At 38.7% G+C, this 24,906-nt stretch overlaps 1 non-coding gene across 1 annotated transcript; it reads right to left on the bottom strand.

The window, feature by feature from the left end:
* Window positions 1–20,196: 20,196 nt before the first annotated feature.
* Window positions 20,197–20,304, bottom strand: LOC112718528 (small nucleolar RNA R71). Its single transcript, XR_003160864.1, has one exon. It is a non-coding gene; the product is annotated as a small nucleolar RNA R71 (small nucleolar RNA).
* Between the last annotated feature and the right edge of the window lie 4,602 nt (window positions 20,305–24,906).

Here is a 24,906-nt window from a genome sequence, read left to right as displayed (position 1 = left end):
ATGTGGGGTAGTTAAGGGTTCAAAATTCTAACTCAACCTAACTTGATTCTTTAGCTTCTCGCCTTTCTCCATTCCTGCAGAGCTCCATAGCACAAACAACCAAAATATAGACAAAGAAAACACAAGTAGAATACAATTACAGCAAGTAGCAAGTACAACGAGTAGGCATAATAACCACATAGACAAGCTCAATTAATACAAAATCAAACAAGACACACAAATACATATGATGCATGCCTGTCCTATGACTGATGATATCATATGTCGGTTATATAGCCAACCTAACGCGTCCTGGTCGCTAACTATGGATTGCAACACCCATTACGGAGCAAGTGGATTTAAGCTACAACCCTCTTGCTACTACTACCTGCTTAACCCAGAGCCAGTGGAATAACCACTACTGCGACTACTACCCAGACGGGTGTTTAAAAGCTCAACCTGGAGCAAGCGAGATGAACCACAATCCTTGCTACTGCCCAGGCGTCAATCCTTGCTACTACCCAAGTATCTCATTCAAGAATTCATTCAATCTCAAGTCAAACATTAAGTATAATTCATAATTATTTCATCATTAATCATTCTCATTTATCATGCTCATTTAAAATTCTATAATTAACTCAGTTTTTCATAATTTTCCTTTCTCATCTCATACTCGGAGCAAGTGGACAACATCACTGCCTACTACCCGGTCACATATATCTCTTTAAATTACAAATCCTCATTACTCTCATCTTCCTCATCAAATCAAGCATCCCCTTCCTCAACTCCTTGGATACCAATTCTATCTTCTCTCACTCACTAACCCTTACTTTGTAACCCAAAACCTAACTAATAGACATTAAACAGAGTTTCTAGTTTTTCCTACAACTTCAAAAATTCAGTTTCACACATAACTTCCGACGTCTATAATTTCCTCTACGAAATTTCATTTTTCATAGTTTATACCATATTACCATCTTAAAGCTTTTAAAATTATCTTTAATTTGAATAAAAAATCATTCAAATTCAATATCCGAGGCTCAGGTTATTTAAAATATGTTTTTACCAAAATAGTTCAAAACCTTTATTTTTCAAATTCTCATTTTCAAACCATGTTTCACAATCCAAAACAACATTAAATACTCTCAAAACAATTCCATAACCATTTCCTTCATTCCACAACACTTCAACACTCAATTTCATCAACTCTAAACCATACAGTCATAACCAAAGTAACAATACTCATAAATCATCAATATAACATCATCATCATTTACATTCAAACTCAAACCTCATCATTACTCAATAATTCAGCAACACATTCACATATTCAACTCTACAGTTTTACCAATTCACTAAACTTTAACAAGTCATCCTGGTTCAAGCTAACCTACGGTCAACTAGCCTAAGTTTTCACAAGACATTATATTTTAGTATGAGAAACTGAAATCATACATTGGCCGATTCCTCCCAAATGCTTAGACACCTCAATTATCCACTATTCCTAAAGATCCAAAGCTCCAACTCTTCATCAATTGAATTTCCAGCTCCCAAGATTCAATTCCAAGCTTTCAATATTCACTAATTTAACTCCAAAGCACCCAATTCAATCTAATACAATCCAAATTCACTGTAATTAACATAGATTTTTCTAATTAATGATTCATAGAGGATTAAGCAGTTTTTTACCTTATCCACTTGAAATTAGGGTGAAATCTAACAATTATCCATCGCTAGAGTACCCCTAAACCATCAAAATCAAAAAATTTCTCAATTTCTAAAACATTAAACACGAACTGAAAAGAGGAAGACTGGGAATGAAATCAGAATTTTCTTACCAAATTTTTGGATGGATTTTTTAGAGAATTTCGAGACAAATGCGTGGCCACTGACGGCTCGTCAATCGGAGCTCCGGATTAAAAGTTACAAGGATTTGAAAGTGAAGATGAATTTGGGACTAGGATTTCACGCTGGCTTCTCTTCCTCAACGTGAAGTGTGAGATGGAAGAGAAATGGGGGCTGTTGTGAGTTATGTATGTTGGGCCTTGGGCTCGGTCCAATTGGTTCAGTTCGTTGGTCTGTTTTTGGGTCAAAATTTTTAAAATTAATGTCAAAATTCGTATTTTAATTATTTCTACTCCATTAAACCATAAAACTTTAATTTTCTTATTTATTTTAATAATAATTAATTTATTGGTTAATTATTTACTAATTACTTGGGGTTTACATCCTACCCCCCTAACAAAAAATTTTGCCCTCGAAAATTTTCTCTCGAATATTCGTATAAGCTTCCTCAATTCAACCGACCTCATATTATTCGTTCTGCCATTTTCCAACGTCAATTCAAACACTAATTCACATTCTCCATTATCATGTACAAGATCATAAACTTAACCAAATTCAAGCCTAAGTCATACACATTTGTTTTACTCTTAGCTTCGTCTAGCTCTTTCTTATTAAGTACACTCTCTCTTACCTTTTAAGGTATCCATCTAAATCAAAAGAATCTCAAATGCTTCTCACTATCTCAAACACTAAATAATTCCTCAATCTCTTAGTTTGATTCAACCCGCTATAACCTAAATTACACACTCACACTTTCCATTCCTTGATCCTACGTCAATCCTCGAAACGCCACTCAAATTATAAATCACTAAGAGCTTAATCCTTCACTCACTTCTACCGAACATCTCCTTGAATCTATTTACCTCTCTAACTAAACACTATTGTCCTGTACTCCAGTTGCATGAGCTTTAATCCCTTTGTTTTCTTTACTACCAGGTCTATTACCGTCTCTATCACCGTTTCCAACTAGTCTCAACCTGTCAGCAATAGCTTATACAGCAACACCCCTATGGTCAACCGTATCACCTCACTCACATATAGGAGACGCCCTTTGGGTCTTGTCTACACCAAACAATAGATAGTAAGGTGATCAGTCTTAATATCTCAAGTCTAATGCTTCGAATCTCCAAAAGTATGCTCATGAAGATTCATGCTATGTATGTCAAGCAGACATCCTAAATAGGATGTGCACATACCCAGAGTATGCCTAGAAGCATAGTCAGTGCGTCTCTTAGACTCTACAGGAACAAACTGCTTTGATATCATAATATAATACCTTACCACACAGAGTTTTATACTTAAGTCATAAAACTTAAGTGGAAAAGTATTACGACCTCTGAAAGTAAAAATATATATAATAATAGTTGAAAAAAAAATTTATAATGAGGAGCCTTTGAAGGAAAGTTCAAAACAAAAGGCACAACACTCACGTAAACAGAAAACTTGCATACGAAGAAACGTAATATATATATATATATATATATATATATATATATATATATATATATATATATATATGTATGTATGAATAATAAAAAAGAGTGTCAAAAGATACAAAATATTCAAGCTCTAGGCTCAACCTGCAAAGCCAACGTTGGTCGGAGAATATTTACATAAATATACATAACCCAAAACAGACAAAACAATAACCTATTTCTCCACATCGACCTCTAAGAGGGACAAAGTAAAGTTAAACAAACAGAGGAGAATCTAAGTATAGAATACTAATTGTAAGCTCAAAACACAGAGTCACAAATATAACACTTCGCTTGTAGAATAAACTCTAGATGCTTACCGAGGTTCCTCTTGACATGCATCTGAAAACAACAACATATATATGGTATGAGAACCGAAGGTTCTCAGTATAGTAACAGTGCCCACATAACTAACATATAAGGCCCGAGAAAGCCGAAGGCAATCTTAGAACTTCCGACAAAGAATTCAAACTTAAAACTATTCTTTTCAACCATAAATAGACCATAAACAAAGTGGGGTAGTTAAGGGTTCAAAATTCTAACTCAACCTAACTTGATTCTTTAGCTTCTTGCCTTCCTCCGTTCGTCTAGAACTCTATAGCACAGACAACCAAAATACAGACAAAACAAATACAAGTAGAATACAATTAAAGCAGGTAGTAAGTTTAGCGAGTAGGCATAATAACCACATAGGCAAGCTCAATTAATGCAAAATAAAACAAGACACACAAATCCATATGATGCATACTTGTCCTATGGCTGATGATACCATCTCTCGGTTATATAGCCAACCCGACATCTCCTGGTAGCTAACCATGGACTGAAATACCCATTGCGGAGCAAGTGGATTTGAGCTACAACCCCTTTGTCACTACCCGCTCGGACTTCAAAAGGTTGGGATCTCCCAAATATCTTTTTGTATCCAAATGGGGAGCTTGGCCCCATATACCCAACAAAAAATCTACAACACCCCTCTCTAGGTCGTCTAACTCGGGTAGATCATACCTGACGGTTATAAGGGTATCTTGCCAATATAGGGGAAAAGGAGGTTCTTGGTTCTCGGGGAAAAAGAAAGGTCGAATACCCTCAGCACACGAGACCTTAAAAAAGTAATTTTTGAAATCATGAAAAGAATTGTCGAAGATAGAAAAAACCTTCCAACCTTGTACAGATCGAAAGGATATCCACCCCGACTTCTTTGTGGAACTATAGGATTTTGTTGCAACAAAGAGATAGAAGAAGACGTTTAAAGTAGGTCGGACATATAACTCCCAACACAGGAGCTGGTACATTTTCATAAATGCCCAAAAGTTTGGGTGTAATTGAGAAGGGACAAGGTTAGAAGACCGCAACACATCCATCTCAAAATCTATAAAGGGAAGTCGGATACCTAGCCTAGTAATGAAACAATCATAGGTATAGAAGAAAGGTCGTTCAGAATCCTCTAAAGGGGGAAACACACTATCTCCTATAGGTCGGACAGTTCTAAAACATAGCTTCTCTCATCTTTTCTATTTTCATATATGCTATGGTGCTTACAAAACTCATCACAATACTCTTTATCAGTCACAGGGAAAACTAAGAACATTAGTATTTACCCAAACCCGAAGAGCAGGAGGGACCTTAGTTAACATATTCAAGATAACATGGTGTGACATAGATGCTATATCTATAAACGCAAAAGTAAAGTAGACCGTTTGTAAAAGAAGTCGGAACTCATCCAATAAAAGTCGGAAAAAACATCAAAATCAAAAAGAAAGTTTCTCTTTTCAAAAATACCCCTATAGCACAACCAAATGGTTCCTCTCTTATACAACGTCGTCATATCAAAGCGGCACCATTAGGGGTAATACAGTGCATAAACACAAAGGGTAATAGCTACCATAATACACGATAATAAAAATGAAGATTCTTTCAAGAAAGAAGAGAGTCTTTCAAACACTCTTTTGGTGACAAACGTTTTTTACTTTCCAAAATGCTCCACATAGAACTCATAAGGAAATCAAAACAGATTTTTCCAAAGGAAATTGCAAAGACAGAAAAAGCACACTCAATAAAAATCGAGTCTAAGACAATCAGAAAGGATAGTTTGAGGGAAAGAGAAAACGAAAACCAACTCTGAAGAAGATTGTGAAAAAAAGGGGGAGAATATGTCTAAAAACAGCAAAACACAAACGATCCCCTCCATGCCGGCGAAAGTAAGAAACTCTTCAAAGACTAAGATTGAGAAATCTTGAAGTAACAGAAGTGGTCGAAATGGCACAAAGGAGTTCTTTTGTGAAGAAAAAGTAAAACATTCTTTTCAAAAATAATAAAAAGAGAAGAAGAGCCAAAAAGTCCCCTTTATAAGAGATAGTGAACCAAAAACGGCTCCTTTACTCCTCTTTAAACATGCACGGATTCCAATGAGCAACTGTCGTGCAATGTTCGCCCATCATTAAAACACCATTAACATTCAAAATTTCAAACACGTCGGGTAAACCGAAGTGCTAGATCCCGATGTCCACAACAGAAGCCGCAAAATGCTTGACCCCAACCCATAAAAGGATCCAGACTCAAGCAGAGGCACTGTTCATACCCTGACCCAATAAATAAAAGCCAGGCCCAATGATAAACCATTATTTTATGGTTTATCTTATGCTCAATTGAGTGGTTTTTATCAAGTCCTTGCCCACTTATTCATATGATTTGCATGGTTTTACAATTCCTTCCTAGTTTCGTTCTATGATTGAAAACTTGCTTGCTAAAGTCTTTAATTTGTGTATTTTAAGTCTCCTTTATACCATTCGATGCCGTGATCTGTGTGTTAAGTGTTTCAGGATTTATAGGGCAGGAATGACTTAGAGAATGGAGAGGAAGCTTGCAAAAATGGAAGGAACACAAGAAATGAAGGAGATAACCAGCGAGCATCAACGCGCACGCATGGCTCACGCGTGCGCGCGATGTGGAGAAATTTGCAGCGACGCATGCACATGCCTTATGCGTACGTGTGGATTGGAGTTTTCACGAAGACGTGTGCGCGTGACTGACGGGTACGCGTGATACGCCAAGATGACCCGCGATGCGTACGCGTGACTGACGCGTACACGTGACTGACGCGTATGCGTGACATGTGCGATCTGCAGAATTAACAGAAATCACTGGGGGCAATTTTGGGCCAAGTTTTAACCCAATTTCTAGCCCAAAAACACATACTAGAGCCAGGAAACAACAGAGTCTCAGGAGACATTCTCATTCTGCATAATTTTAGTTTAGTTTTGGAATCTAGGGAGAGATTTCTACTTCTTTCTCTAGGTTTTCTTGTAATACCCGGTCTAACCGAAATTAATTAAATAATGAGTTAAGTAGGAGCGAATATGGTTGGAAGATTTGGCGATTGGAATTTGATGATTTAAATATAATATTTGGATTCAGTGAATTTTTCCGAGTCGGAAGACATAGTTTTCTGCGTAAAAGCGCGCAGTGGAATTTTGACCGACAGTACCGGCTGAGACCTGTCTGGTACTGCAGCTGAGAAAATTGATTATGAGTAAATAGGATTAAGAAATGAGGAATTATAATTAGGGGAGGTAGAAATATTTGAAGTGCGATTTAGAGCGCTAATCTTAAAGGTTTTGGTCCAAAATTGGGCCAACGGACAAAAATAAGTGAACTGGGCCTAAGTGGGCCCAAGACCCAACATATATAAACATTAGTTATGAGCATTTCAGCTCATTTTACCCTAAAAAGAAGGGTTGGGGCGCTGAATTAAGAAGAGAGAAGAGAAGAGAGAAAACCTAACTCTCTTTGATCTTCAAACCACCATAACTTGAGCTACGGAGCTCCGATTGACGAGCCGTTTGCGGCCACGCGTCGCTCTTCTCATTCTCTACAATTCTATCTAAGTTTTGTGGTGAGTATTCCATTTATCTCTGCCCAGTTTTCGAAATTCCCCACTGTTACACATTTTTGGGAAGTTAGTGTTAAAATCTTGTGATTTTGGGTGTTTAGGGATACTCCAACATGGATTCTAAGTGGGTTCTATCCCTACTTCATATGGGTTGAGGTAAGAAGTGCTCAAACCCTTGTGATTTATCATCTTTATGAGCCCTAGGTTGATGTATGTATGTAATATTGGTTATGTTAGTGCATTTGATGGTTTTGGTGCACAATTGGGAGATTGGTGTTGCTTGAGGAGCTTTGGTGAGGCTTGGAGCTAAGGTTGGTGGAGACTCCCAAAGAAGAGGCTCAATTGATTCGGCTACAAGAGGTACGGTTTACGTTTCATTTAAGTACCGTGTGGTGTGATGAGAATTCCTAGGCTAGATGCCCCTAGGATTAAGTTTGGATTGTGTAAATGGTTGGTGCTAATATGCATAGTTGGTATGTAATGTGAATTAATGATTGGGTTGAGAATTGTGTGGCCTTGTATGTTTGGTGTATTGAGAATTGATTTGTGGTTTATGCTTTTAAATTGTGAAATTGGGCCGGAGGCCGTGAATTTTGGGCCGGAGGCCGAGAAGAGGTAAGGAAGGTAAGTTGATGTGTGCATTGTATGATGACACAAGTGATTGGATGAGTTTTAAATAATGAATGTATGAATGATTGGGTTGGTTATTGAATAATAAGGTTTGAGGAGTTGAAGTGTGGAATTTGGTAATTTTGGGTGAAATTATGTAGATGAGGTATGTTTGGTTTTGGTTGAGATATATTATGTGGTCATATATGTAGTTACGATTATTGATGCCTTGAGGATATGATGATGCATGAGAGATATGTATGTTTTGATATATGCTTGAGGAATGATTAAGGTTGATTTGTGGGTGAAACCACGTGATAGTGAGTATGATATTGATTATGTATAATGATGACCGATTGGAAATAGTATTGTTGGAAATTGGGATGGGAAAGGATGTATGACATGTTAATGTGTTGTAATTTCGCCATTTGTTGAAATGGGTAAAAATGGTCATATGGCGGTTCTGTGAATCGTGGGAAAGTGTTAATGTATGAGTTGAGGAGGCTTGATGTTGATTTTGGTATATTTTGATTGATTTCAAAAAGGGTTAAAATTGGCATGTTTTGGTTGATTTTGAAAAGAGTTGAAAATGACTTGTTTTGAAAATGGCACTTTGTGGTTTTGTATGAAAAATATGGTTTTTGGGCATACTTTGACGGGACATAACTTGGACTACGGATCTCTGTTTTGTGCCAAATCTGTTTAGAAATGAAATTGGATCCGGGATGTCCATGTCGTTCGAAGAACAGTGAAAAACGATTTAAAATGAGAGAGTTATGTCTGTCGGAAGATTGGGGGTTGAATCTGTAAATTCTGCAGCTTTTAACTTAGAAAATTTTTAGCAGAATGACCCTCCACGGGTAGGCGCACTTGGCGCGTACGCGTCGTTCTTCGAGAAGGCACCATCCACGCGTGCGCGTGGTGTGCGCGTGCGCGTCGATGCGCTGCACCCATTGCCCAGCCATTTTCCCGAGAGTTGTGCCAGAGTTGTGCCAGTCTTGTGCCTGGGGCGCAAGTGTACCCACGCGTACGCGTGGCTGACGCGTACGCGTCGTTATCTATTTTTCAATCCGCGCGTCCGCGTGAATGGCGCGTATGCGCCGATGAGTTTTATGGCCATCCACGCGTGCGCGTGGAGTACGCGTACGCGTGGCCCTGTTTTCATCCCAAAGTTGATTTTTGAGTATTAAAAGCCAAATCTCATACTTCTAAGCCTCCGATCTCACCCCTTATGTATTAAATCATTATGATATGCCTAGCAATGAGAAAGGAGCTAGGGGATGTGGTAACTTGCGAGTGAAGCAAGGGGAAAAGTTATGATCAATGATGATCAACGATGATTATATGAGATATGGAGGAAGACGGTGGGAGTACCGTGTATGCCATGAGCTGAAGGGCTATATTTATTGATAAATGGCTGGTTCTTGATTGGACCATGAGCCGGATGGCTGAGTTATTGCCGGGTCACGGCAAAGCCATTATTGATTATGGCTGAGAATAATTGCATATATGATTAATGAATGAATGTGTTAAATGGATAATAATGGAAGATGTTGAAATGTGATGTGTAACCCCGGGTAGTAGGCAGTGGCGTTGTCCACTTGCTCCGGGTATGAGACGGAAAAGGATGCTTATGATAAATGAGTTAATTATGGAGTTTTGAATGAATGTATTTGTGATACCTGGGTAGTAGTAAGGGTTGTGGTTCGTCCCACTTGCTCCAGGTTAATGTTTGAGATTTGATAACAATGAGGATTGATAATATGAATTGAGATTGAATGAATATATGTTTGAGATACCTGGGCAGTAGCAAGGGTTGTGGTTCGTCCCGCTTGCTCCGGGTTAATGCTTAAGATACCTGGGTAGTAGCAAGGATTGTGGTTCGTCCCGCTTGCTCCGGGTTAATGCTTAAGATACCTGGGTAGTAGCAAGGGTTGTGGTTCGTCCCGCTTGCTCCGGGTTAATGCTTAAGATATCTGGGCAGTAGCAAGGGTTATGGTTCGTCCCACTTGCTCCAGATCAGAGATTGTGACGCCTGGGTAGTAGCCGCAGTAGTGGTTGTTCCACTGGCTCTGGGCTGAGCGGGTAGTAGCAAGGGGGTTGTAGCTCAAACCTACTTGCTCCGCAAGGGGTGTTTCTGTCCATGGTTAGCTACCAGGACGTGTCGGGTTGGCTATATAACCGACAGATGATATCATCAGCCATAGGGCAGGCATACATCATTTGCATATGTTTGAATTGTTTGGGTTTGCCTATTTGTTTTGGATTTCTATATCATACATGCTATGTTACCTGATTACGTGCTACTTGTTCTACTTGTACCTTATTTGTGTATTACTTGTCTGTATTGCTTGTGTTTGTACAACTGAGAGATCCTTCATGATGGTGTCGGTGGATGTTGGGGGCTGTTCTTGATGAGATGAATTGATAATGCGATTGCATGATGATGATGATTTTTGAATGAGATCATTTGAGCCCCCTGGGTAGACGCAATGATGTGATTTCACTAGCTCCAGGCGGGGGTATGATGTATTGATATAGAGTTGCTGAGGCAGAACAACTGGTGATGGTTTTGCTTATGATTCTGAGTCTGATTCGTGGAAGAATCAGCGAGTTGGGAAACACGTGTAACATGAACTAGATTTAGTATCCCCTTACGTCAGATGCCTATTTATGGATTAGTGAGAATCTAGGCTGGATACTTGGTGAAAAGGAGTTTAGGATGTTTAGTGAGTTTTATTGCAGTGCATTGTATTTATTTGGCACTTTTACCGTACTGGGAACCCATGGGCCCGGGGTTCTCATTCCGTATATATCTCTTGTTTTTCAGATACAGGTCCAGGTGCTCAGAAGTGAGCTGTGGTTCGTCTGAGAGCCGGCGAAGATCTTTATTTTCTCTACTTTGTGTTTTGCTTAGAATCTCTCCACCTTTGTTTTGAAGATATTATATTATGTGTTGAACTCTTTTGAAACTTGCCTATAGAGGCTCTTATGTTTCCTTTGGGAGAGATTAGGATGTACTGTTGTCAACTACTTTCATACTGTACCCTAGCCGGCCTAAACTTCGCGGGTCGCGACTAGTGGCTATTTACTTATGTTATATATATCTATCTGTTATCTATCTGTTATCTATCTCTTAATCTCCTTTATGCCTTGTCCATATATCGCTTTCGGCTTCACGTTTTATCTTTTCGTTGTCGAAACGTGAGTGATACGTCTTCGTGATTTTATTTCTACTCTTTTCAGGCTTCTCGATTAATACTCCTTTCGAAATTACCTATGTTTATATATTAAAAAAATCCACCTGAGAGTCATACCACCGTAATATCATTGACTTATGGCTCGAGCATAAGGATTTGAATATTAGGGTGTTACATTTCTTCACATTCATAGTTTTAGAGTTTTATGGCTTTTCTTTGGATATTGAGAAGATTGATTACCTCCGTTGGAGCTTCCTCATTATAGTTTGTTTCTCTATTCTTTACTCTTTTATTGCCCATTGACTCTGTTTAGATAAGTATGTTCATGATTTTGGGATTTATTAATGCAAAGAACCATTTTTACTTTTAATTGATTTTTAATTATTAATTATCATGTCTCTCTTTTATTCCTCTCTTAATTCTGTGAAGGTTAAATTCATGTCAATGGATTAGAACTCCCACTTGACTTAGTGATTAGTTAATTTGGAAGTTATTGGATAATTCTCTATTTACTAACGCTAATTCTTCTCAAGGGAGAGGATTAGGATTTGCAAATAAGAATTAGCTCAATCACTTGACTTTCCTTTATTTAGTAAGGGTTAACTAATTGAAAATAACAACCTCTTGAAGCTACACTTGAGAAATTCCAATAAGGATAGAACTACCAATTAATCTACCCCCGGTCAAGACTTTTTATTTAATTATATAAATCCTCAACCACTTATCTCTCTGTTCTTCAACTCTTAAAAATTCTTGGAAAACCTCTGATCAATAAAATAGCACTCTTCCTGCAACTCGTTGGGAGACGATCTGGGATTCATACCCCGAGTATTTTATTTATAAAATTTTGTGACAACTCTTTTAAATTGGCACGCGGTATCTTCGTTGTTTAAGAGCTATATTTGCAACGTAGTTTTCTCTATAAACTCTTATTCAGTGATTTTCTGCCACGTCAATTTTTGGTGCCGTTGCCCGGGAGTTGCAATAGTGTGCTAATTTATTGGTTGGAATTTATTTGTTTGCATTTTATTTTATTTTTCTACTATGAGCTGTATGTTTCTTTCATTGAATGACGCGTTCGCTACCTGATCCGAGCTTACCCATATTTGATCCTGAGATTGAAAGAACTATTTCATGTATAAGGCAAGCTCGGCGTCGGTTAGTCCTATCTGAGGACGAATCTGAAATGTCATTTAAGGAAGAAACAAGCTCCCTTTCTACTGATTTGGTTGATTTACGCGTAGAGAACAGGGCAGCTCCTAGGAGGATTACTCTCCAGGAAGCAGAAGCTCCGAACTTTACACTACCACCTTTCCAAGCGCGTCATCTAAATTTGGGTGCAGATATTGAACTGAAGACTGCACTAATCAATCTACTGCCGAAGTTTCATAGCTTACCTGCTCAAGAGCCTCTCAAGCACCTCAGGAATTTTCAGACAGCCTGTTCTACTGTCAGGCGTAATGGTGCAACTGAGACTTCTATTCTGCTGGCTGCCTTTCCATTTTCTCTTGAGGGAAAGGCAAGGGAGTGGTACTATACGCAACCTAAAGCAGTTGTTACTAACTGGGATACGCTCAGGAGAGAATTCCTAGAAAAATACTTTCCAGCTGAAGTCACTGATAGATTGAGGAAGGAGATTTCAATGATCATCCAAGGCGAATCCGAGGCTCTCTACGGGTATTGGGAGCGCTTAACTAATCTCCTAGATGCATGCCCACCACATGATTGACAAATTAGTGTTGATCAGCTACTTCACACAAGGCATGAAGCCTCAGGATAAGACTACGTTAAATGGTGCAAGTAATGGTTCTTTGAAAAAGTTCAAGACCACAGATGAAGTATGGCAACTGATCGCCGACCTGGCTGAGTCTGCTCGGACTCACAAGCGCAGTAGGAACAACCACCCCAAGGCTGTGGCAGAGGTTTCCTCTAGCAATGAGAATAATGCTCTCACACAATCAATATGTGAGATGACCAACCTTCTGAAGCAGATACATCTGGGCCAACAACAATCTCAACCCCCTTCACCACAACATAGTCAACAACTGGTTCTTCAGAGAGTATGTGGAATATGCGCTGATTATAATCATTATACTGATGAATGTCTACAACTCCAACATGAGGACATTTCTATGACCGCCCGAATAAAGGATACTATCAACAAGGTGGCAACTATAACCAAGGTGGGAACTTTAACCAAGGTTGGAGGGACAACTATAACAGAGGAGGCAGAGACAGCCAAGGAAATCAGAGGTGGAATAATAACAATAATCAGCAGAACTGGTATCCGCAGAACCCTACCTATCAACAGCAGAACCAGAACCAGGCTTACAGAGCACCTCACCTAAGGCAGCCCCAAGCGTCTCAGCAGACCCCTCAGATCACTTACCCCTCTTCCTCTTCTAATGATGAGTTACTACACTCTATTGATCAGAGACATAAGACCATGGAATTCCTTCTCAACCCTTACCCAACCCAAAGGTTGGCATCAATGCCATCACCTTGAGGTCCAGAACCACACTGCAAGAGAGGAATCCTGAGGGGTGATGAGCAGATAATTTATACGCTTTTTGGCATTGTTTTAGGTAGTTTTTAGCATGTTTTGGTTACTTTTTATCATATGTTTATTAGTTTTTATGCAAAAATCATATTTCCTGACTTTACTATGAGTTTGTGTGGTTTTTTTGTAATTTCAGGTATTTTCTGGCTGAAATTGAGGGACCTGAGAAAAAATCTGATTCAGAGGATGAGAAAGGACTGCAGATGCTGATGGATTCTGATCCTCCTGCACTCGAAGTAGATTTTCTGGAGCTAAAGAAGCCCAATTGGCGCGCTCTTAATTTTGTTGGAAAGTAGACATCTTGGGCTTTCCAGGAATGTATAATAGTCCATACTTTGCCCGATATATGATGGCCCAAACTGGCGTTAAACGCCAACCAGAGACCCTTTTCTGGCGTAAAATGCCAGAACTGGCACCAAAACTGGAGTTAAACGCCCAAACTGGCACCCAAGCTGGCGTTTAACTCCAAGAGTGGCCTATGCACGTGAGAGCTTCAAAGCTCAGCCTAAACACTCACCAAGTGGACCCCAGAAATGGATTTCTGCATTATGTGCACTTAGTTACTCATTTTCTGTAAACCTAGGTTACTATTTAGTATAAAAACTACTTTTAGAGATTCATTTTGCACTCATGACATTTTACATCTCTTATTGTATCTTCTATGGCATGAGTCTCTAAACTCCATAGGTGGGGGTGAGGAGCTCTGCTGTGTTTCAATAGATTAATGCAATTACTACTATTTTCTATTCAATCACGCTTGTTTCTGTTCTAAGATACTCACTCGTACTTCAATACGAAGAATGTAATGATCCGTGACACTCATTATCTTTCTCAAATTTATGAAAGTGTGTCTGACAACCACTTCCGTTCTATCTGAGCTCAACGTAGTCATTGGGCGACAGCTTGGGTACGTATCTCTTGGGATTCTAATCCACGAGTTTGACTTGCATCTCCTGACAACAGAGCATTTAAACTTTTGAGATCAGAACCTTCATGGTAGAGGCTAGAACCAATTGGCGGCATTCTTGAGATCCGGAAAGTCTAAACCTTGTCTGTGGTATTCTGAGTAGGATTTGGGACGGGATAACTGTGACGAGCTTCAAACTCACGAATGTTGGGCGCAGTGACAGTGTGCAAAAGGATAGAGAGATCCTATTCCGACATAAGTGAGAACCAACAGATGATTAGCGGTGCAGAAACCGTACCTGGACCATTTTCACTGAGAGGACGGATGGTAGCCATTGACAACGGTGATCCACCAACATATAGCTTGCCATAGAAGGAGCCATGCGTGTTTGGAGAAGAAGACAGTAAGAAAGCTGAGGTTTATATGACAGAGCATCTCCAGAACCTCAACCTGTTCTTCATTACTGGACCACAAGTATCATTCATTTCATGCTCTTTTACTTTCTACAAACAAACCATTTTTATTATTAATTTCTTAACTAAGAGTACAGGATAACCATAACTTGCTTCAAGCCGACAATCTCCGTGGGATCGACCCTTACTCACGTAAGGTATTACTTGGACGATCCAGTGCACTTGCTGGTTAGTTGTACCGGAGTTATGAAAAGTGTGATTCACAATTCCGTGCACCAAGTTTTTGGCGCCGTTGTTAGGGATTGTTCGAGTTTGGACAACTGACAGTTCATCTTGTTGCTTAGATTGGGTAATTTTATTTTATGTTTAAACTTTTTTATTTTTATTTTCGAAAAATACAAAAAAATTAATAAAAGCATAAAAACCAAAAAAATTTGTGTTTCTTGTTTGATTCTTGTGTCAAATTTTAAGTTTGGTGTCAATTGCATGTTTTAATTTTTCTTAAATTTTCGAAAATATATGCATTGTGTTCTTTCTTGATCTTCAAGTTGTTCTTGCTTATTTTCCTTGTTTGATCTTTAGTTTTTCTTGTTTGGTGTCTTTCCTTGTTTTTCTTGTGCATTTTCGAATTATTAGTGTCCAAAGTATAAAAATATTTAAGTCTGGTGTTTTTTTGTGTCCTTATTTCCTTAAAAAGTTTCAAAATTTGTTCTTGGTGTTCACCTTGATCTTTAAAGTGTTCTTGGTGTTCATCTTGACATTCAAAGTTTTCATGTTTGTTTTCTTTGTTTTGATCTAAAAATTTTAAGTTTAGTGTCCTTTTAGTGTTTTTCTCTTTCCTCATTAAATTCAAAAAATATCTCTTCCTTTATTTACTCATCATTTTCGAATTCCTTAGGTTAACTTAGTCAAAATTTTTAAAATTCTGTAGTTTCTTATTAGTCAAGTTAAAATTTTAATTTTAAAAATTTATCTTTTTAAATCTTTTTCAAAACAAATTCTTTTTCAATTTTCTTTTTATATTTTTCAAAAATCATTTATAAAATTTTTCAAAATCTTTTTCTTTTTTATATATAATTTTCGAACTACTTGTCTTAGTTTATTATTTTGATTGAAAAATTTTAAGTTTGGTATTTTTTTGTTAAGAAAGCTTCAATCTTTAAAATTTTAAAATCATATCTTTTTCAAAAACTTTTCTTTTATTTATTTTCTTACAAGTATCTTTAATCTTAAGACACATCTTTTTCAAAACTTCCTAACCACCCTCTCTCTCTTCATTTTTCGAAAATCAACACAAAAAAATTCAAATCTTTTTAATTAATTAATTAATTTAGTTTTCTAATTTCTTTTATTACTTTTTATTTTCTTAATTTTTGAAAATTGCATAAATTTTTTATTTACTTTATTTTAATTTCATTAATCTAAAAAAAAGAGGGAAATAAAATTTTTTACAATCCATATCATCTCCCTTTCTCCATTATGGACCTAAGTGAAAATGAACAGTTCAGAAGGACTCTGGGGTCATATGCTAACCCCACTACTGCTTCATATGGGAGTAGTATTTGTATACCTCTTGATGAGCGGATAATTTATACGCTTTTTGGCATTGTTTTCAGTATGTTTTTAGTATGTTTTAGTTAGTTTTTATTATATTTTTATTAGTTTTTAGTTAAAATTCACTTTTCTAGACTTTACTATGAGTTTGTGTATTTTTCTGAGATTTCAGGTATTTTCTGGCTGAAATTGAGGGACCTGAGCAAAAATCTGATTCAGAGGCTGAAAAGGACTGCGATGCTGTTAGATTCTGACCTCCCTATACTCGAAGTGGATTTTTTGGAGCTACATATACCCAATTGGCGCGCTCTTAATTGCGTTGGAAAGTAGACATACTGGGCTTTCCAGCAATGTATAATAGTCCATACTTTGACCAATATTTGATGGCCCAAACCGGCGTTTCAGATCAGCTCAAGACTGCCTGGCGTTAAACGCCGGAACTGGCACAAGAATGGGAGTTAAACGCCCAAACTAGCACAAAATCTAGCGTTTAACTCAAAGAAAAGTCTCTACACATGAAAGATTCAATGCTCAGCCCAAGCACACACCAAGTGGGCCTGGAGGTAGATTTTTATGTCATTTACTCGTCTTTGTAAACCCTAAGCTACTAGTTCTCTACATATACGACCTTTTACTATTGTATTCTCATCTTAGAGAGTTTTATGCTATCTTAGATCATGTTTTGGGGGCAGGCCTCACGGCCATGCCTAGACCTTGTTCTTATGTATTTTCAACGGTGGAGTTTCTACACACCATAGATTAAGGTGTGGAGCTCTGCTGTACCTCGAGTATTAATGCAATTACTATAATTCTTCTATTCAATTCAGCTTATTGTTGTTCTAAGATATCACTTGTTCCTCAACTTGATGAATGTGATGATCTGTGACACTCATCATCATTCTCACCTATGAACGTGTGCCTGACAACCACCTCCGTTCTACCTTAGATTGAGTGGATATCTATTGGATTCCTTAATCAGAATCTTCGTGGTATAAGCTAGAATTGATGGTGGCATTCAAGAGAATCCGGAAGGTCTAAACCTTGTCTATGGTATTCTGAGTAGGATTCAAGGATTGAATGACTCTGACGAGCTTCAAACTCCTGAAGGCTGGGCGTTAGTGACAGACGCAAAAGAATCACTGGATTCTATTCCAACCTGATTGAGAATCGACAGATGATTAGCCGTGCTGTGACAGAGCGCGTTGAACATTTTCACTGAGAGGACGGGACTGTAGCCATTGACAACGGTGATGCCCAACATACAGCTTGCCATGGAAAGGAGTAAGAAGGATTGGATGAAGACAGTAGGAAAGCAGAGAGACGGAAGGGACAAAGCATCTCCATACGCTTATTTGAAATTCTCACCAATGAATTACGTAAGTATCTCTATCTTTATTTTATGCTTTATTCATAAATCATCCATAACCATTTGAATCTGCTTGACTGAGATTTACAAGATGACCATAGCTTGATTCATACCAACAATCTCCGTGGGATCGACCTTTACTCGCGTAAGGTTTATTACTTGGACGACCCAGTGCACTTGCTGGTTAGTTGTGCGAAGTTATGATAAAGAGTTGAGATTGCAATTGAGCATACCATGTTGATGGCGCCATTGATGATCACAATTTCGTGCACTAAGTTTTTGGCGCCGTTGCCGGGGATTGTTTGAGTTTGGACAATTGACGGTTCATCTTGTTGCTTAGATTAGGTATTTTTCTTCAGAGTTCTTAAGAATGAATTCTAGTGTTTCAAGGTGATGTTCTTATCATCACCAAAGCTGATTGATTCTCATCAATTTAGCTCTTGAATGTAATGTCCTGCTGAAACTTGGCTAGCCATGTCTAATTTCTTTAGACTAAAGCTTTAGAGTAATATTGCATGATTCCTGGAATTTTCATTAAGAATTTTGATATCCTTATTTTCTTTTTCACTCAATTTTCAAAAAAAGAAACCAAAAAAATTACAAAATCATAAAAACCAAAAATATTTTATGTTTCTTGTTGAATCTAGTATCTCATTTTAAGTTTGGTGTCAATTGCATGTTTCTATTCTTCTTGCATTTTTTTTTAATTCATTCATGTGTCTTCATTGATCTTCAAGATGTTCTTGATGATTTCCTTGTTCTGATCTTTAAATTCTCTTGTCTTGAGTGTTTTGTTGTTTCTCTTATGCATTCTCAATTTGTTAGTGTCAGTAGTATACAAACTTCTAAGTTTGGTGTCTTGCATGCATTGTTTATTTGATCCTAGTTTCATTTTGAGTATTCCTCATTATTAAAAATCCAAAAAAAATTTATGTGTGTCTTTTCAAGTCAATAATACAGAGAATTGAAGATTCAGAACATTCAGCAGAGGAATTACATAGAAAAAGCTGGTCCTTCAAAACGCCCAGTGAGGAAGGAAAACTGGCGTTTAAACGCTAGCCAGGGTACCTGGTTGGGCGTTTAACACCCAAAAGGGTTGAGTTTCGGGCGTTAAACGCCAGAAACGCCAGAATGGATACCATTCTGGGAGTTTAACGCCAAGATGGCACAAGAGGGAAGATTTTGTTTTTAACTCAAATTTTTTTTCAAGTTTTCAAAATTTTTCAAAATCAAATCTTTTTCAAATCATATCTTTTCAATCATATATTTTCAAAATCAATTTCTTTCCATTTTCAAAAATACTTGCTAACAATTAAGGATTTGATTCAACATTTCAATTATGTTGCCTTTTCTGTTGAGAAAGGTTTAATGTCTGAATCATATCTTTCTTGTTAGCCAAGTCATTAATTTTCAAAATCAAATCTTTTTAAATTGTTTTTCAAATCATATCTTCTCAATCATATCTTTTTAAAACTATATATTTTCAATCATATTTTTTAATCACATCTTTTTCAAAATAGTTTTCAATCATATCTTTTTGATTTCTGCTTTCAAAAATCTTTTTCAAAAATCACTCTATTTCTTTCCCAATCATATTTTTCGAAAATCATTCTTCAATTTTTCAAAATGTTTTTAAAATCTTTTTAATTAATTTTCGAAAATTTCTTCCCCTCTTCTCACATCCTTCTATTTATGGACTAACACTCCTCCTCAATGCACAATTCGAACCCTATCTCTCTTGATAAGTTCGAATTCTTCTACCTCTTCCTTCTATTTTTCTTTTTCTCTGACACCTTAAGGAATCTCTATACTGTGACATAGAGGATTCCATATTTTCTTGTTCTCTTCTCTTTTATATGAGCAGGAACAAAGACAAAAGCATTCTTGTTGAGGCTGACCCTGAACCTGAAAGGACCTTGAAGCGAAAGCTAAGAGAAGCTAAAGCACAACTCTCTGTAGAGGACCTAACAGAAATCTTCAAAGAAGAAGAACCCATGGCAGCCAAAAACAACAATAATGTCAACAATGTAAGGAAGGTGCTGGGTGACTTTACTGCACCTACTCCCGACTTCTATGGGAGAAGCATCTTTATCCCTGCCATTGCAGCAAACAACTTTGAGCTTAAGCCTCAATTAGTTTCTCTAATGCAACAGAATTGCAAGTTCCATGGACTTCCATTGGAAGATCCTCATCAGGTTTTAGCTGAGTTCTTGCAAATCTGTGACACTGTCAAGACTAATGGGGTTGACTCTGAGGTCTACAGACTTATGCTATTCCCTTTTGCTGTAAGAGTCAGAGCTAGGATATGTTTGGACTCACAACCTAAAGAAAGCCTGAACTCTTGGGAAAACCTAGTCAATGCCTTTTTGGCAAAATTCTTTCCACCTCAAAAATTGAGTAAGCTTAGAGTGGAAGTCCAAACTTTCAGACAGAAGGAAGGTGAATCCCTCTATGAAGCTTGGGAAAGATACAAACAATTGATCAGAAAGTGTCCCTCTGACATGCTTTCTGAACAGAGCATCATAGGTATCTTCTATGATGGTCTGTCTGAACTATCCAAGATGTCATTGGATAGCTCTGTTGGAGAATCTCTTCATCTGAAGAAGACGCCTGCAGAAGCTCAAGAACTCATTGAAATGGTTGCAAATAACCAATTCATGTACACTTCTGAAAGGAATCCTGTGAACAATGGGACGAATCAGAAGAAAGGAGTTCTTGAGATTAATACTCTGAATGCCATACTGGCTCAGAACAAAATATTGACTCAGCAAGTCAATATGATTTCTCAAAGTCTGTCTGGAATGCAAGCTGCACCAGGCAGTACTAAGGACGCTTCATCTGAAGAAGAAGCTTATGATCATGAGAACCCTTCAATGGAAGAGGTGAATTGCATGGGAGAACCCTATGAAAACATCTATAATCCTTCATGGAGAAATCATCCAAATCTCTCATGGAAGGATCAACAGAGACCTCAACAAGGTTTCAACAACAATAATGGTGGAAGAAACAGGTTTAGCAATGGCAAGCCTTTTCCATCATCTTCTCAGCAACAGACAGAGAATTCTAAGCAGAGCCACTCTGACTTAGCAACCATGGTCTCTGAGCTAATCAAAACCACTCAAAGTTTCATGACTGAAACAAGGTCCTCCATTAGGAATTTGGAGGCACAAGTGGGACAGCTGAGCAAGAAAATTACTGAACTCCCTCCTAGTACTCTTCCAAGCAATATAGAAGAGAATCCAAAAGGAGAATGCAAGGCCATTAATATGACCCACATGGCTGAACTTGGAGAGGAAGAAGAGGCAGTGATCGCCACTGAGGAAGACCTCAATGGACGTCCACTGGCCTCCAATGAGTTCCCTAATGAGGAACCATGGGAATCTGAGGCTCATAACGAGACCATAGAGATTCCATTGGATTTACTTCTGCCATTCATGAGCTCGGATGAGTATTCTTCCTCTGAAGAGGACGAAGATGTCACTGAAGAGCAAGTTGCTAAATACCTTGGAGCAATCATGAAGCTAAATGACAAGTTATTTGGTAATGAGACTTGGGAGGATGAACCCCCTTTGCTCACCAAAGAACTGGATGACTTGTTTAGGCAGAAATTACCTCAAAAGAGACAGGACCCTGGGAAGTTCTCAATACCTTGTACCATAGGCACCATGACCTTTAAGAAGGCTCTGTGTGACTTAGGGTCAAGTATAAACCTCATGCCTCTCTCTGTAATGGAGAAGCTAGGGATCTTTGAGGTGCAAGCTGTAAGAATCTCACTAGAGATGGCAGATAAATCAAGAAAAAAAGCTTATGGGCTTGTAGAGGATGTTCTGGTAAAGATTGAAGACCATTACATCCCTGCTGATTTCATAGTCCTAGAGACTGGGAAGTGCATGGATGAATCCATCATCCTTGGCAAACCCTTCCTAGCCACAGCAAAGGCTGTGATTGATGTCGACAGAGGAGAATTGATCATTCAAGTGAATGAAGAAACCTTTATGTATAAGGCTCAAGGATATCCCTCTGTTACCATGGAGAGGAAGCATGGAGAGTTTCTCTCAAAACAGAGTCAAACAGAGCCCCCACAGTCAAACTCTAAGTTTGGTGTTGGGAGGCCACAACCAAATTCTAAGTTTGGTGTTGAACCCCCACATTCAAACTCTACGTTTGGTGTTGGGAGGTTCCAACATTGCTCTGAGCATCTGTGAGGCTCCATGAGAGCCCACTGTCAAGCTACTGACATTAAAGAAGCGCTTGTTGAGAGGCAACCCAATGTTATATTTATCTAATTTTCTTTGTTATTTTATGATTTCTATAGGTTGATGATCATGGGACGTCACAAAATCAATTGAAAAAGCAAAAACAGAATGAAAAACAGAAAGAAAAATAGCACACACTGGAGGAAAACCTTGCTAGCGTTTAAACACCAGTAAGGGCAGCAATTGGGCATTTAACGCCCAGTCTGGCACCATTCTGGGCGTTTAACGCCAGAAAGGGGCACCAGACTGGCGTTTAACGCCAGGATTGGCAAAAAGAGCATTTTTGCTCGCCACTTGGTGCAGGGATGAATTATCCTTGACACCTCAGGATCTGTGGACCCCACAGGATCCCCACCTACCCCACCACTCTCTCTCTTCTTCTTCTCCATTCACCAATCACCTCAACACCTCTTCCCCAAAAACCCCTCTCCTATCAAATCTACCATTCTCTTCACCACTCACATCTATCCTACCATTCAAATTCAAACCACTTTCCCTCCCAAACCCACCCATAATGGCTGAACCATACACCCCCTCTCCACTCCTATATAAACCCATCCTCACTCCTTCATTTTCACACAACCTCCACACTACTTCTCCCCCTTGGCCGAAAATCAAAGCCACCTCTATCTCCTCTATTTCTTCTTCTTCTACTCTCTTCTTTCTTCTTTTGCTCAAGGACGAGCAAAACTTCTAAGTTTGGTGTGGTAAAATCATTGCTTTTTATTTTTCCATAACCATTTATGGCATCTAAGGCCGGAAAAACCTCTAGAAAGAGGAAAGGGAAGGCAAAAGCTTCCACCTCCGAGTCATGGGAGATGGAGAGATTCATCTCAAGGGTGCATCAAGACCACTTCTATGAAGTTGTGGCCATGAAGAAGGTGATCTCTGAGGTCCCTTTCAAACTCAAAAAGAATGAATATCCGGAGATCCGACATGAGATTCAAAGAAGAGGGTGGAAGTTCTTACCAACCCTATTCAACAAGTCAGAATCTTAATGGTTCAAGAGTTTTATACCAATGCATAGATCACCAAGAACCATGATCAAAGTGTGAACCCGGATCCAAAGAATTGGCTTACAATGGTTTGGGGAAAATGCTTAGATTTTAGTCCAGAAAATGTAAGGTTGGCATTCAACTTGCCCATTGATGAGCGGATAATTTGTACGCTTTTTGGCATTGTTTTAGTATGTTTTTAGTATGATCTAGTTAGTTTTTAGTATATTTTTATTAGTTTTTAGTTAAAATTCACTTTTCTGGACTTTACTATGAGTTTGTGTATTTTTCTGTGATTTCAGGTATTTTCTGGCTGAAATTGACGGACCTGAGCAAAAATCTGATTCAGAGACTGAAAAGGACTGCAGATGCTGTTGGATTCTGACCTCCCTGCACCCGAAGTGGATTTTCTAGAGCTACAGAAGCCCAATTGGTGCGCTCTCAACGGCGTTGGAAAGTAGACATCCTGGGCTTTCCAGCAATATATGATAGTCCATACTTTGCCCAAGATTTGATGGCCTAAACCGGCGTTCAAAGTCACCCTCAGAATTCCCAGCGTTAAACGCCGGAACTGGCACAAGGATGGGAGTTAAACGCCCAAACTGGCATAAAAGCTGGCGTTTAACTCCAAAAAGAGTCTCTACACGAAAATGCTTCAATGCTCAGACCAAGCACACACCAAGTGGGCCCGAAAGTGGATTTTTATGTCATTTACTCATCTCTGTAAACCCTAGGATACTAGTTCTCTATATATAGGACCTTTTACTATTGTATTCTCATCTTTGGACATCTAGTTCTTAGATCAGATCTTGGTTCTTCTGGTTCCCTCTCTGGGGCTGAAGCCAATGATCACTCTTGTTCTTATGTATTTTCAACGGTGGAGTTTCTACACACCATATATTAAGGTGTGGAGCTCTGCTGTACCTCGAGTATTAATGCAATTACTATTGTTCTTCTATTCAATTCCGCTTGTTCTTGTTCCAAGATATCACTTGTTCTTCAACTTGATGAATGTGAAGATCCGTGATACTCATCATCATTCTCGCCTATGAACGTGTGCCTGACAACCACCTCCGTTCTACCTTAGATTGGGTGAATATCTCTTGGATTCCTGATACACGATGCATGGTTGATCGCCTGACAACCGAGTGCTCGCCTGACAACCGAGCCAGCCATTCCGTGAGATCAGAGTCTTCGTGGTATAGGCTAGAACTGATGGCGGCATTCAAGAGAATTCGGAAGGTCTAACCTTGTCTGTGGTATTCTGAGTAGGATTCAATGATTGAATGACTGTGACGAGCTTCAAACTCCTGAAGGCGGGGCGTTAGTGACAGACGCAAAAGAATCACTGGATTCTATTCCGGCCTGATTGAGAACCGACAGATGGATAGCCGTGCCGTGACAGGGTGCGTTGAACATTTCCACTGAGAGGATGGGAGGTAGCCACTGACAACGGTGAAACCCTTGCATAAGCTTGCCATGGAAAGGAGTAAGAAGGATTGGATGAAGACAGTAGGAAAGCAGAGAGACGGAAGGGACAAGCATCTTCATACGCTTATCTAAAATTCCCACCAATGAATTATATAAGTATCTCTATCTTTATCTTTATGTTTTATTCATCATTCATATCGATTTGAGTTTGCCTGACTAAGATTTACAAGGTGACCATAGCTTGCTTCATACCAACAATCTCTGTGGGATCGACCCTTACTCGCGTAAGGTTTATTACTTGGACGACCCAGTACACTTGCTGGTTAGTTGTGCGAAGTTGTAGTGATCACAATTTCGTGCACCACCCATGATGCAAGGAGATGAACACCCTTACACTAGAAGGGTCAACTTTGATCAAAGGTTGGAC

This window comes from Arachis hypogaea, chromosome 10 (genome assembly GCF_003086295.3).
Source record: "Arachis hypogaea cultivar Tifrunner chromosome 10, arahy.Tifrunner.gnm2.J5K5, whole genome shotgun sequence".
Taxonomy (NCBI): domain Eukaryota; kingdom Viridiplantae; phylum Streptophyta; class Magnoliopsida; order Fabales; family Fabaceae; genus Arachis; species Arachis hypogaea.
Note: the sequence above shows the minus strand (reverse complement) of the source record. Positions and strands in the feature narration are given on the sequence as shown.